At 36.2% G+C, this 14,678-nt stretch overlaps 1 long non-coding RNA gene across 1 annotated transcript; it reads left to right on the forward strand.

The window, feature by feature from the left end:
* Positions 1–414: 414 nt before the first annotated feature.
* Positions 415–6,594, forward strand: LOC147934924 (uncharacterized). Its single transcript, XR_015571231.1, has 11 exons — positions 415–1,435; positions 1,520–1,827; positions 1,921–2,111; positions 2,256–2,504; positions 2,679–2,791; positions 2,920–3,234; positions 3,564–3,727; positions 3,823–4,183; positions 4,272–4,558; positions 4,700–6,068; positions 6,146–6,594. It is a non-coding gene; the product is annotated as an uncharacterized LOC147934924 (long non-coding RNA).
* The last annotated feature ends 8,084 nt before the right edge of the window (positions 6,595–14,678 follow it).

The following is a 14,678-nucleotide window of genomic DNA, read 5'->3' on the forward strand; positions in this document are numbered from 1 at the left end:
AACAATTTAAAATAAAAATAAAATTAATTTAAAAGGTATTTTAAAATAGTAAAGTATTCATTATAGCCTTAATAATATAAAGTTAATTAATATATAAGATATGTGAAATTAATAAAAATCAATTCAAATTTATTTTAATGGATATATAAAATACATCTAAAATCAACTTATTTGTAAATACTCTCTAAAACACAAGATATGCAAGAAATATCTTTAAAAAGATCTTATGTAACTAATATATGATGTAATCATAAATAAAAATAATATATATTTATGAAAATAAACTATTTAATGGATAGCATTTGTTGTTTAAAAAAAATTATAAAATGTGCTAATCAAACTTCATTTAACCAACTAAACCGGGTTCGGTACAAAGTTTTTAAGGGCCTGCTTTGCTAAAGGATCGGCTTCTTTGTTTACTTTACATGATACAAACGAAAAGTGAATTTTGTGGAAACTAGTTGCTAGATCGAGGATATCATGGAGAATCCCGTGGATTCCTTCTGTAAAATCTCCGAGTTGATAGCTTCGATTGCCTGTTTGGAATCTGAAGCGATATGAAGGGTTACAACCCTCGGGTAGCAGCATTACTCAGAGCGAGGTAAATCGCAAAAACTTCAGCGAGGAGCGGGGATCTGATCTCTTGCGGTTGAGCTTGGCCTTCAATTCGATAATCCAGCTTGTCCTTATTGAAGATCCAGCCTAGTCCCGCACACCTCGACTCTGCCCGCCAGGCAGCATCTGTATTGCAGGTAGTCTCCGAGGCATCAGATCTAATCTGTCTTGCTACTTCTGTGGCTCCAGGTGTTGATTTGTTTAAAGTGTGGGTGGTGTTCCATTCACGACCTGCTACAAGAGCTTGGGTAAGCGTATCTGATGGGTTTAGAGTGCGTTCCTTGAAGATCAGTCTATTTCGAGCAATCCAGATTCCCCAGATAAGCCACGGGAAAACAGGTATGTCTCCTTTGCCGCATGGTGGCAAGAGGAGTAAGAATTTTGCCCTTTCCAGGAGGATTTGGATTGAGTCCATGTTATCTGGGTTAATTGGGGTATGGACGGGAAGCATTGACCATACTTTGGCTGCGAAGCGACAATGGAAGAACAAGTGGATCACCGTCTCTTCTTCTCCACAGAAGGGGCATTTAGCATCAGGATTTATCTTCCTCGTTCTCAGCTGGTCTCCTAGTGGTATTGCACCTCTCAACACCTTCCAAAGGAAAATATTAGTTTTGGGGGATGTTTTCACATTCCACACGTCTGACTTCCAGTTAGGTTCCTTTGGTGTATGGCTATTCAAGCTGTCTCTTGGGGGTCCCTTGAGGCTCTCGTAATAGCTTGACAGTGTAGATTCCTGTTTTTGAGGGGAGCCAGATGATGGAATCAGATGCACCATGGTTACTTGGTCGGATAGCAAGTATTTATTTCTCATATCCTGGTAAAATTCGTTGGATAGCCTCTTTATCCCAGTCTCGGGTGTAGACCTTGAGATATTGATTTGTTTCTTTTGGTGGGCCTGTAGGGAGGAGAGGACCATCTACAGACAACAAAGGATCGTACCAGATTGATGTCGTGGTTCCATCACCAATGGCATTGTCGAGTTGCTTCTTCAGAAGGTCCCTGCCTACATAGATAATTCTCCATCCATGGGATGAGTTCGAAGGTGGTTGATTGTTAAGAAAGGATGATGTTTGGCAGTACTTGCCCAGCAAAATTCGTGCTAGTAGGCTAGTGGGATTTGTGAGGATACGCCATTCTAATTTTGCTAGTAAAGCATCATTGAAGCATTGGAGATCTCTAAAACCAAGTCCTCCGGCTCCCTTTGACTTAGTAAGACTTTTCCAAGATATCCATGCTATTTTCCTTTTCTCATCAGTACCATCCCACCAAAATCTTGTAAGTACTGACTGGATACGTTTACAGGGGGATTGTGGTAGCTTGAAGCAAGACATGGCTTAGGTTGGCATTGCTACAAGAACCGAATTCAACATGATCAATTTTCCAGCTGAAGATAAGAACTTTGAGGTCCAGCTGCGGGCTCTTTGGCGTATTCTGTCCACAATGCTAGTGAAAAGATATTTCTTTTTCCTTTCAAAGAGTTCAGGGAGGCCAAAGTACTTTCCACAACCTCCTTCTTTTTGGATGCCCAGTTTGTTTTTTATTCTGACTTTTGCTGGTTCCGAAGTCTTGGATGAGAAAGTTATGGTAGACTTTTGCGGGTTAATACATTGTCATGATACCTTCTTATACATTTGCAGGATTTGGAGCAGACAAGCACAGGTTTCAGGATCGGATTTACAGAAAAACATTGTATCATCCGCAAAAAGTAGATGGTTTAGTCTAGGGATCTTCTTCCCTACTCTGATACCCATCAAGCTTCCTTCATCTTGAGCTTTAAGACAGAGGCCAGAGAGTACTTCGCTACAGAGGATAAACACAAAGGGTGAAACGGGGTCACCTTGTCCTCTCTGGGGCATCACGAGTCCTTGAGCTGAGCCATTCAACAGGTAAGAGTAAGTAACTGTAATTATACATTGCATGATCCAGTTGATCTATTTATGATGGAAGCCCATTCTCTGTATGACCTGTCTAATAAATTCTCATTCAACCCTATCATAAGCTTTGCTCATATCAGTTTTTACAGCCATAAACACTGACTTTTTAGCTTTGGATGTATGCAGATACTGAAGTGCTTCGTGGGTGATTAATACATTATCCGATATAGGTCGCTATGGGAAAAAACTCCGATTGGTTCTCCAAGATCAGGCCTGGTAGGACCGGTTGGAGTCGTTTGGTAAGGACTTTTGCTATGATTTTATAGTACACCGAACATAGAGCTATAGGTCTATAGTCCTTCATTGCTTGAGGGCTTTGGATCTTTGGAATGAGTCTAACGTGAGTGGCATTCATGTTTCGTGGCAGAACTCCCGAGGAGAAGAAGTTTTGAATCTCCAGTATGATTTGTTTTCCAATCGTTGCCCAGTTGGATTGGAAAAAAATTGTCGAGAAGCCATCGGGTCTCGGTGCCTTGTCCGCATGTATGGAGAAGCATGCTCTTTTAATCTCAATGGATGTTGGAATGGCAATAAGTTTTTTATTGGTTTCCTCCGAGATGCAAGGTTTGATAGCTTCAGTAACGATATCCTCATCCGATCCGCCTTCTGAGGTGAAAATCTTCTGGTAGTAGTCAATGATCACTTCCAGGATCTTTCCTTCCTCGAAGACTGTTTCCCCCAGGTTGTTTTCAATCACAGAAAATTTTTTTATTGCTTTTCTCCCCTTTGTGATTGCATGAAAGTAGCATGTGTTTTGTTCACCTAGGGTTAGCCACAATTGCCGGCTACGTTGTTTCTAGAAGTTTTCTTCATCCCTATATGCAGCTAAGAGCTCTGCATTTATCAGTGTGATAGATTCTGCTATGGAGTCGAGGGTGGACATGGCTCCCTCAAGTTTAGTCTGCCATTATTCAATCTTTTTTTGGCTGTTACGATGCTTTTCCTTACTCCATCTTATTATAGCTGCTCTAACCCTACTAATCTTTATGTCCACTTTTTCAAAACACGCAGGGTTCCAGTGCTCGGATAGCAGCTGGGTGACCTCCTCATTATCCTTAATCCTTCTATCATATCGGAAAAGCCCTTTTTGTCTACTTCTTTTCAAGTTAAAGTAGGTGACTAAAAGGTCTATGGTCGGATCCTTCAAATCACAGATATTCACACCTTCCAGTGGGGTAAGTTGGATCCTTCAAATCGCAGATATTCACTATTTGACATAGCTCTGTCCAACCTACATAACACCAAATGTTCATATCTTTTACCTCTCCAGGATAGAGGATTTCCAGAATGGCGTAGATCATATAGGTCATTCTCCGACATAAAGGTTCAAAGGTCGATAAAGAAACCTTTGGGACGTGGTGGCCCTCCAGATTTTTCAGATGCATCGATAATATCATTGAATTCGCCCGTACGAAGCCACAGTTCTGATCTGTTTTGGCCCACTGCAGATATTTGGTCCCAGATTTGTTTTCTCTTTGCTTTATCAGGTTCTCCATACACGAAGGTGACATAGAAGGTTTTGCCTTCAGCTACTATTCTTGTGTCAAGGAAATTTTGGCAGTCTGCTAGGATAAGGAGATCAATCTTGGTACCCGAGAATAAAGCTAAGCCTCCTCCACCAAAACTTTGAGGTGAGATCAATTTTCTCTTGGTGAATTTGAGGTCCTCTGTGGAGTTTAACACAATATCATCTTGGTTTTTTGTTTCCATGAGGAATAGGATGTCTGGAGATGTCTGGCGGTCATCTCCTTTAGTCGCCGGACTGTAGTGGGATTCCCCAACCCACAACAGTTCCAGCTAACAATTTTAAGGAAGATGTGGTGGGGGATTGTGAAAATCCCTCTTGTTCCTTACAATTGGTGGGATCAGAGTAACAGGAGGAGGATCGTTGGGTTGAGAGGGTCCCGCTTAATTTTCTCCAGTTGGGTTTGGCTGGTTCCTATTCCTGGTCGCAGCTTCACCACTCCTCTGCTGTTGTGGTCCAGTCGAGGTTGCTCGCCGGTTAGGTGAGCCCTGTATTAGCGTTTTATTCCTCTTGCTAGATTTTGCTCCTCTTAAGTTCAAAGGACTTCTATTGTTTGGTTTGGTGAGAATAGGTCGTCCTCGTTTCTTTTTTGTGGCAATGATATTACTGATTGGGATTTTAGATTGATCCAGGTGTCGACTAGGAATAGCGGTATGAGATATCACTGCGCTTGCAGAACGGATGTGGGTAGAGGTTGTTTCACCTGAAGCTGAAGCAATGATACCTAAAGCCGTTTCAACCGTTAATCCACGGGCTTCACCCTGAAGAACTCGCTGTTTTCGAGCTAAACTTTCTGTAGGGTCATCACACGAAGTGTATTGCATTGTTACCTCCCTGAGCTCTCCCATTACCTCTTCCATGGACGGGACTGGGATATCATTGGCAGGTAGGGGGTTTGGCTCATGTGTTCTTTCCAGCGGTGGTCGTCTATATCTCGGTGTTTTAGAGGATTCCGACCATAGTAGCTCTCGTGGAGTAGACTTTTCTTTCCATTGTAGGGTTCTTGAGTAGGATACCTCGTGGTTCCTGTTGTCATATCTGGAATAGTCTCTCCTTTGGTATCTTGAAGATCTCGCTCCTGTGTTCCTAGGGTCGTCAGATCTGGAACTATGGCTTCTAGGGATAGGCGGCAAAGATTTTAAATGGTCCCTTTTATCCCTTTTTCTTTTCCCAGAGAATTTAGGTTCATGGGAGTAGATACTTCTTGGTCTGGGTTGGGAAGCTGAATATGGTTTGTCCCCGTAGTCTATGAAACCCTTGCTACGATTAGGTTCCTGGGGAAGCGACCTCTCCCGTATTTGGTGTGAAGTAGATCTCACCGGAGCTCTAAAGTTATCCTGAGGGGTATAGTAGTTCCGTGGTTGGTCAGCCCGGGTATCTCCTGATAGTGGTATTGGAGCGGGAGGTATGGGGTTCTTGCTTTGAAAACCTGGGCATGCTTTCTCATCATGCGTCAGTCAGTGGCAATAGTAGCAATGATTCTTCAGATTAATGTATTCGAGGTTCACGAGAGCCTCTTCGCCATTTGCGAACTCTACCACCGTGTCTTTTATTAGAGGTTGGAGTCCATCAACAAGAACTTTAACTTTGGCAGCGGTGCTTGATATCTCGAGATCCATAACTTCTCCGAGTTCCTCCCCTATACGCTGGAGCATCTCCTGTTTCCAAAAGTGCTTAGGTAGCTATTGGATTTCAATCCAAAAGGGTATCTTTGACGGAAAAGTCTCTGATATTACAGGTTCCCATCTCTAAAGAATAACCATCCACTGGTCAAAGTGGTATGGGCGGTTGTCTAAGACTTTTTGGAGGTCTTCTTTAAAGTCAAACTTGAGCTGGAAGCAACCTCTGCCAAGATCTACTCCTATCGCTTTGCCTCTAAGGGTCCATCTGTTAGCAAGAAAAGAAAAGGGAAAAGAGTCCAAGGTCGTTGAAACACAGGATTAGTGAGTCTACCCTTGATGGTAGGCGAGTTTTCTGCGATGAGGTCAGAGGTATCCATTTCTGGGGCTCAGATTCTTTTTCTTGGTGGTGGGGAGAAGTCTCTGACTATCGCTTTTCCTTTTTCCAGGTAAGAAGGTTTTCGATCCATGCTACAAAGCGATTATGTCTAACACGACTTTGACTGGGGAGACGATGGTTTGCTTAGACTTTGGTGTAAACAAGGGTTAGAGGGTTGACAAGGTTTAAAAAAAAAACACACGCTTAGAGAGGAAATTCGTGCAGCTGGATAGGTTAGCAAAAGATGATACCAAGGTTTCTCTGGTGGATAGGAGGATGAGGGTGGCGGGATTAGGTTTGAGCGGAGGTTGCTGGAGGGAGATGCGACGTGAGGACACTGGTAACAAAGATCGGTTCGGTGGGTAGAGGCATGCTTCTTTTGGACCACTGGAAACTTACCTTCTTTAGTAAAGGAGAGTTGGTGAGATCCTGTTAATAGGAAGCCTCATACTTCTTTGGTTCGCATTGGGGTTTGTGTCTGGGAGCGATTTTTCAATAGAACTCATAACATAAAATAAATATATATATATATATATATATATATATATATATATTTTTAAAAAAACAAAAAAAAAAGCAAAGAAATTTCAATTTATATTTGTATTTCTAAATAGTAATTATCCTAAAATAAGTATTTAAAACTCTAAAATTCAATAATTACAATTAGTTGACTATATTGTATTACTATATATTTATGCAAAATTGAATATTAATAAGTAGCTTTTTAATTTATTTACTATGAACAAATTTTCTATTGCAGAAAGAAATAAATTATATGTTAAAAATGTGAGAAAGGCACAAATTTTAGTTGTGTTTTTACCAAAAATTTTTGGACGATAAAAATTATCTAATAGTTAATTAATTAAAAGAGAATAGTTATGAGACATAAAAAATTTACGGGTAGGGACGAGATGAAACAAGACGAGACAGGACAAAACGGGACAGGACAAGACGGGATGGGACGAGATGTTTTTGTCATTCTACAATAGTTATGCGTAGGTTATACACGTGCAATAGTCCAAACTAAAACTAAATAAAAATCTGATATTTGGAGTCAAAACGATCGTTGTATATTTGTTGCCGTGCAAAAGATTAACGATATCTAAACAACGTACTTGTCTAAATATGTTTTAATATTTATCATGTAAATAAACCAAATATACAACTCAACACTATTTAAAATTTCAAAATTATAAAAACATACATAAATCAAGAACATTTTATGCATTATTAATATACATAAATTAATTATAACATGTGTAATTCTGTGGTGTAGCATGGGGTATCACCTAGTATAGATTAAAATAGAGTTAGGTTGATGCAACATGTATTACTTTTATTTAAAAACTTTAGCATGAAAAGTTAAATATTTCTTTATGTTAACAGTTTTCACCTCTTGACTTGTTAAAAGAAATAACCCATCGGTCAACCACATTGACCGACTGGACGCGCCACAGATACACGAGAATATGTAGAGAGGAGCCAAGCAAGTTGAAAACGCATACAATGCCCATCGGCGACAACTCTTTTCTGAAGTGGACAGTCTGTTGAAGATGAACAAGTCCACATGTGTAGAGTGATTCTACTCCAATTATATTTACTTATCAAAATCTACTTATAAGTACATGTGTTTCACAATAAATCTTAACTTATAAGACTAGAGTACTATAGACTTTCGTTAGAAGTAGTGATAACTAACAGATAAGCAGAGGACCTAGAGAGGTCCCGTCATCATGCCAAAAAAGACATTCATCACCTGATATGAGTTGGCAAGAGAGGAGAAGAAGCGTTGCGGGAGGCCGGAGCTTAATAATGCATGCGTCTCCAAATCTAGCTACATATTCTCTCAAAATTAGCATCTCAAAATTACCTTCCGTTAATAACAAATACAGACAGTATGATACAAAGAGATTAGGAGAAGGCTTAAATAATAGATCATAAGGATGTGTCTTTTTTGATCAACCAAACTCTTATATTTCAAAAAACGACGTTTCACATACAAGAGAGAGAAAGAACGTTTTTAGCTAGAGTATCGGCATACCAATTATGCTCTCCAGGGATAAAGCAGAACGAAAAACTAAAACTCTTATATCTTAAGGAATTAAGGATGTGTCTATAAATCAGAATCCGAACAAAGTGTGGAAATGATGTCAAAGCCTTTCAGATTGATTCTCTATATATCACTTCTTCACTATAATTATACAATAACAGAGTAAGTAAATAAATAAATAAAAGTTAACCAAACGTTAAAATAATTGTGCAACGTGCATGTTCTATGTATTAATCTCTTGTTGGTGAGGCAAGAAATTTTTTTTTGACTCTGATGTGTAGAGACATATCCTGCGATTAAAAATGTCGTCTTTTAGATGAAAGGAATGTCGTCTTTTAGATAGAAGAAACATGTCCTTTCAAGATGAACGGGGAAAGAACTCAAAATTCATGGAAACATTAACTCGCGATTGAGTGGGAAATTTGCAAGTTGATATTTCGTGCAGAATTTTGAGTTGTGGAGTATTGTGACAGGCTTATTAGTTATTATTCATGGTTTTCACAATTTATCTTATCTATTTGCTTTGATATTAACCAACGTTGGAGTTATATGTCATTGACTTTAGTTTTACTATTTCAAGTCTAAATATTTCGGATCCACAAGGTAACTATGACCGGAAAGCACAATGATGATCATCCTATAGATTATTTGTGTGCATTTTCTTTCTTGGGTTAAAGAATTTTTAGAGGGTTGGATTCAAACTCTAAATTCTAACAGACGCATGTGCTATTAGAAACCCACATTAACATTTTCTTTCGAAAGAAGTAGTAGTCGATGGTGATGTGTTGTTTTCCATGTAAAACAGAGTTTTAGATGAACTTGATCTCATGGGCCTCCTAACACTTTAGCCCTTACAACTTGGTAATGTAAAGCACATCATTAGGCATTAGTTGCCCTAGAGATTGACTGGTTACACAACCACAATATTTTGAACCGGCTTTTTTATTACTCTATGAACATGATTTAGGCCATGTAATCCTCCAACTCACACCAAAATATAAACTACCCTTGAGAGAACTAGACACTACATCTTTATAAAATTATTTAAGTACTCCTATTGGAACTCCGAATTCAAAAGCTAGTAACTCTTCCCTTGCATGTGACTTGAAAAGAGATAAGATCAGACAGTTGCCTTGGAACATCGAGATGAGAAAATCATGTAAAAGACTGTTGCCAATCCTGCAAAAACAAGGACTTTGACTCAGTGAGGACGCTACAACCAGAACAGACCTTGTGTATACCACCTGGTCCACCTCTAATCTCATATCAGTATGAACTTGTCAACCAGCTACCAAATAAAACAAGATGAGTCCTTATATTTTGATTAGTATTTCACCATGTTGCTCACAAAAAAAGAAAACGGAATGGTGACAGAAAAAAAACAAGATTGGTTAATATGATGCTCTATTAATTTATTTCATCATTAGCGATTTACATCTTAGTGTTTTTTTTTTTCTTTAAAGATTTATTGCACATCATCTAGATTTAAATTATGTATTTTATATTTATAATATATAGATAATGATGTATAAAATTAAATTCTATATATATAACTAATGAGCGATTTGATCTAAGTTGATCCGGTGATCCGGTGACCCGGAAGATAATCGGAGTTGCAGCCCAAATCGGTTTTAAAAACAATATTGCTTAAAAACCATTTTTCTCTGCCAAAAAGAAATAACATTTTACTCCAAAATTGTCCACCAAAATACTTTTTTTTGTATAAGATCCACACAAAAGTTGTCCGACACATTTCAATTGCTTACGTAGTGAACGTAGACCCAAAGACCATCAAAATTCAAAAATTAATAAAATAATAATAATTGCAATGTTTGAAAGTCTTTCAATGCATCATTATCGTGACGTCGCATAACAAAGATGCCTCTGAAACTGGTAGACGACCACAGAATTAAACAAGATACAACAAACGTCACAAACCAAAACCAACCGTAATGATGATAATGTAATTTTCTGTTGGATTCGATAATGAAAATGAGATGTGTAATTACGACTTTGAGATAAAGACATGTTTCTAGTAAGAGAGAGCATTAATCAGTATTTTACAAGAAAATGAGTAAATGGAATATTGTTTATTCTTGTGTAGGAGCTGACAATAAAAGGACCAGAAAAGGTAGTTTTAGAATGAAAGAGTCAAAAAACAAGGAATGTTAAGACAGAAGCATTTTAGTTTATCTTTTCCATTTTCATGAAACTGTTGTTGTACCTTGCGCTTTGTGGTCCATTCTTTGTTTCTTCGTTATATTTATTACAAATAACGTTGAACACTTTAACCCATATATTAATTGGTAAGAAACAGTTTTATTCAGAGGCATTTATGAGTAGTTAACTGATGGTGACCTTATCACTATGGTCTATGGGGTACAATGTTGTTAAGTATGGGGTACCATGTTGTTGTTGTGGTAATTTACAAACAAGGCACAACAGCAAAAAATAAATTTGTCTTAATTATTTGAGAACGTAAAATCTTTTTGCTACATTTCTAAAACTTACAAAGCTAGTAAAATTCGGGTAAAAGATACAAATGTCTTCGCTTTGTGATGTTTCCATCTCATAATTAAGATTTTTTTGAGTTTCTTATTGATGACATAAGTTTTTGGTACTTTTGACATGTGTTTATTGAATATCTTATGTTTTTAACTCAATGTTTTTTATAGCGACATCTAACCAAATCGCAGGCTAATGTCAGAATGTGTACTGATGTGTATAGCTAGTGTTGCAATAAATTGAATACGATAGAGATTGTAACAGATCAAATTAATTCATGTTGTAATAAGATGAATTTGCATGAAAACAATCCGAAGTACTCAATTATATGGAAATATACTAGATCATATCACCATGTTTTGCCTCCGACAAGATATAATAGAGTCTCTCGATTCCACTACCAATGACTATATGTCCACTCAAGTTCTTCCATAGTTATATTTACTAAAAAAAAAACAAAAAAAAAATCCTCAAATTAATTAAAGAGGAAAAAAAAATAGTCAAAAAACATGAAAAATAAACTACGTACCTAACATGCATATAACTTAGGCTACCTCAAAATAAGATTGTAATATGCTTCGAAGAGCGAGAAAATGACTCATACTAATTATAAACGTAATTTAGACTAGAACCGAAAACATAATCTCATATGACGTTAGGGAATTAGCCTTGTTTGTGCTAGCCAGTTAACTCAAGAGGTTTCGGTCTGAGAAGTTATAACATGAGAATTCATAAATTCTTTTAAAAAGGTTCTCGCTAAGTCCAGAATAAATAAAATCACCGTGAGTTTGGTACTTTGTTCTGCTACTATATATACAGTTGCCCCCTCTACTAGTTGCACCTATGCTCATGCATAATGCATAAACTTAGAGATAAGCAATAATTAACTACATAGGTGAGATTCTAGTCACAACCGTTTCGTGGTCATTAGTTTTACCTCATCTCAAGCATACGTGTGAATGAACAAATCCATACATATTTATGTTGCATCAGATGTAGGCCAGTGTCCGAGTTACCTCAATCCTTAGAAAGTGGCACAGTGCTCCAAGATCCTTGAGACAAAATCAATTTGCAAAGTCATCGAGTAAATGCTGGATTATTACCATATTATTCCAAATAACATTTGAGACGAGTTTAAGATTCAAAAGTAATCTATTCTACAAGCTCTATAGTGTAAAAAAGAATTAAGATGCATAGCACATATGAACGAATAGTAATTTTGAATGTGATATTTAGCTCACTTAAAATAAATAAAAATATTTAACAAATGATTAAGTAAACATATAACCTACACAAATTGGCAAAACAAAGGAAGTATTTTAGAAAAAAGGTTAAAGACAAATCATTCCAGTTACGTATTGTAGACAATGTGCCCGTACATTTCTCCAATGCACTAATTAAAACAATTTCTTATAAAAATTGCAAAAGAAACAAAAAAAAATAAATTGCAATTAAGAGGAGCTCGAGCTAGCTGTGACAAGACAAACACATGGAATATGGAATAAAGAACAAACGCGATAGAGGAGAGAGATATGTTGACCGGATATTACACACAACCTTTTCGATACATCCAAGTAGATCAAAAAGGAATTATTCGATTAGTACCAATTTCAATTGTTAATTATAATTTATTGTCCCTCGTATTTGCTATTTCGATTTTTATATATAAGAAGTTAGAACTTGTCACATTTCCCAAAGAATCTAGAGCGCATTAGGCGCTGACCCTTGCTTCTTAATCTAAATTAATAATATGACTCTTAATAGCTAAAACAGAGTTAGGCTTTTTCCTTTTCTTTTAGATCTTTTCATATCAGTCTTATGTCTAGTAAAACCAAGTTTCCTTTGATTTTTCATTTACAGAACCAATAATGCAAATGCATCGTATAAGAGATAGATAAGAGGCTTTGTATCATTTTCTTATAAATATACTTTCCTTAATAAACCGTATTTTGTTGTAACGTTGGATCCAACAAGAAAACATCACGAAATCCTACGATATTTCTTACTAAAATTATTGGCTTTTGTTAAGATATATCCGTTGATCAGCTAAAATAATATATCCTCGTATTTTCTAAGATATCATATACAAAATAGACTATATATAATATAATTTAAGAATTCAAATGTGGCAGCTAAACTGACTAGACTACGATACATTTGTTAAGCCGATTTGATATCAAGTTAGTATTTTATATATATATATATATGTATTTTTTTAAATGAGTTGTTGTGGTATGGAAATGCTATAGTTAGACTGCTAAAGAGAATAGCTAAAGTTGATGTATTCGATCAACGACTTATTGGACAATATATCTTTTGAAAAAGTATCGGAGCATATGTTTGAAAGAAGGATCCGGCAATTACAATGTTAATCTATATAGAGTGCGTGTGGGATACACAAGAAGCATATGTAGATGTCGGAAAATGAAATTAACTAAGCAACCAAGAATTATAAACAAATGTCACGTGAGAGGGGATGCCATGTTGGCGCCGAGGAATGTGGGGCTCGACAGCTTCCTCCGAACAAAATATAAAACGTCAAACACATTAATATGGTAACATTAATACCATAGGTTATAGATGTAACAATGCATTTTTTAAATTTTAGTAAATATATATAAGAAAATTAATGAATAGAAAATTAATGTGGAGGGAATAATGGGGCTCTCATGCAGCATCTACGTGCCACGACAAAATGCTACCCGTTGAATAGAACGCCAATGCCTTCCCCTGCCCTCTCCTCTCTATCAACATTTTGTAATTAATGATTTCCCTATATATATATATATATTATATATATATTATATTTTGTAAGAATTTCCCTATTTATATTTACTACTATGTATATTGTAGTTTTATTTACTATTATTGGTTATTGCTATTACAATGTACTAAAATATTTTTTTTCAACAAAATTCTTTATACATTCCTAACTTAAGTTACATGTATTTAGATCATATATGGATATTTCAACTTATTTCTCTAATTAATTATATTAACACGATAAATTTTAGTTTGAAATTAAATTTTGGATGTTGTGAAGTGTAAAATTTAAAATATTGTACTTATGTCAATTAGTGTTAATTTGAAAGTTTGTGGAGTATAGTATGTGCTATAATTATGTATATAAAATTTCTTTACGTGTATTTTAACGTATTTTTCTAAGTTAATTGTGAAGTGTGTGTGTGTGAAACTAGCGGGTGAATAAAAAATGGGAGAAGGAAGTGCATGCATGTGGGTAAGACCAGCGACTCTAAAAATTCTTCCACTCTTAGTTACCCATAATTAGTATACTACTAATAACAACTCTTCTTTCTTGCCTCTCATTTTCTTAACCCTTCTGTAATCACAATACATGCAAGTTGTATTGACCACAGTTATTATATATTTAAGACAAATCAAAATTCGATGGGTCCAAGCACGTGTACAAGTTGGTCCATATTTGCTACGTACGTGCGCCCAGCTATAATACAGGACGTGTAGAAACTTTTATTTTGATTTCCATTCCATGACAAGATTATAAGTAGTGTTTTGTGTTTTTCTAAATCAATAAGTTATTAGTCTATCCATTAATCTTTCGCGTTATCTTTCGTATTTAACAGAAAATTAGTCCTCGGATGTTAGGTCGCGAGCGATAAAGGTAGTTTTAGGTTTCATATGGTTATTAGTGAGATTAGTTACATTTTTTTTTGGACATTTTTATACTTTAAATTTCAATGTTGAAAATAACATTGAATGTAAGTTGTAGAAAATGCTAATATATATAGGTGAGAGATTGGAAACTGACCATTAGAATGATAACTACTAGCTAGAATTATGATAGATACGAAACAAAAAAAATGTATTTTTTTCCGAATGTTAAATGGTTTTCTATAAGTGATGAGGGTCCGTGGGGTTATGCAAAAGCGATGTATGAGCTCGATGACGTACGTGGGAATGATACAAATCTTTCTAAAAAATGGAATATTTTGCATTCTCCAATACATGGTTTATTTATAAATAAAATGCGAGAAGAAACAAGATAAAATACAAAAGGGACATTTGACTA

Source organism: Camelina sativa, chromosome 11, assembly GCF_030686135.1.
Source record: "Camelina sativa cultivar CO46 ecotype springtype chromosome 11, ASM3068613v1".
Taxonomy (NCBI): domain Eukaryota; kingdom Viridiplantae; phylum Streptophyta; class Magnoliopsida; order Brassicales; family Brassicaceae; genus Camelina; species Camelina sativa.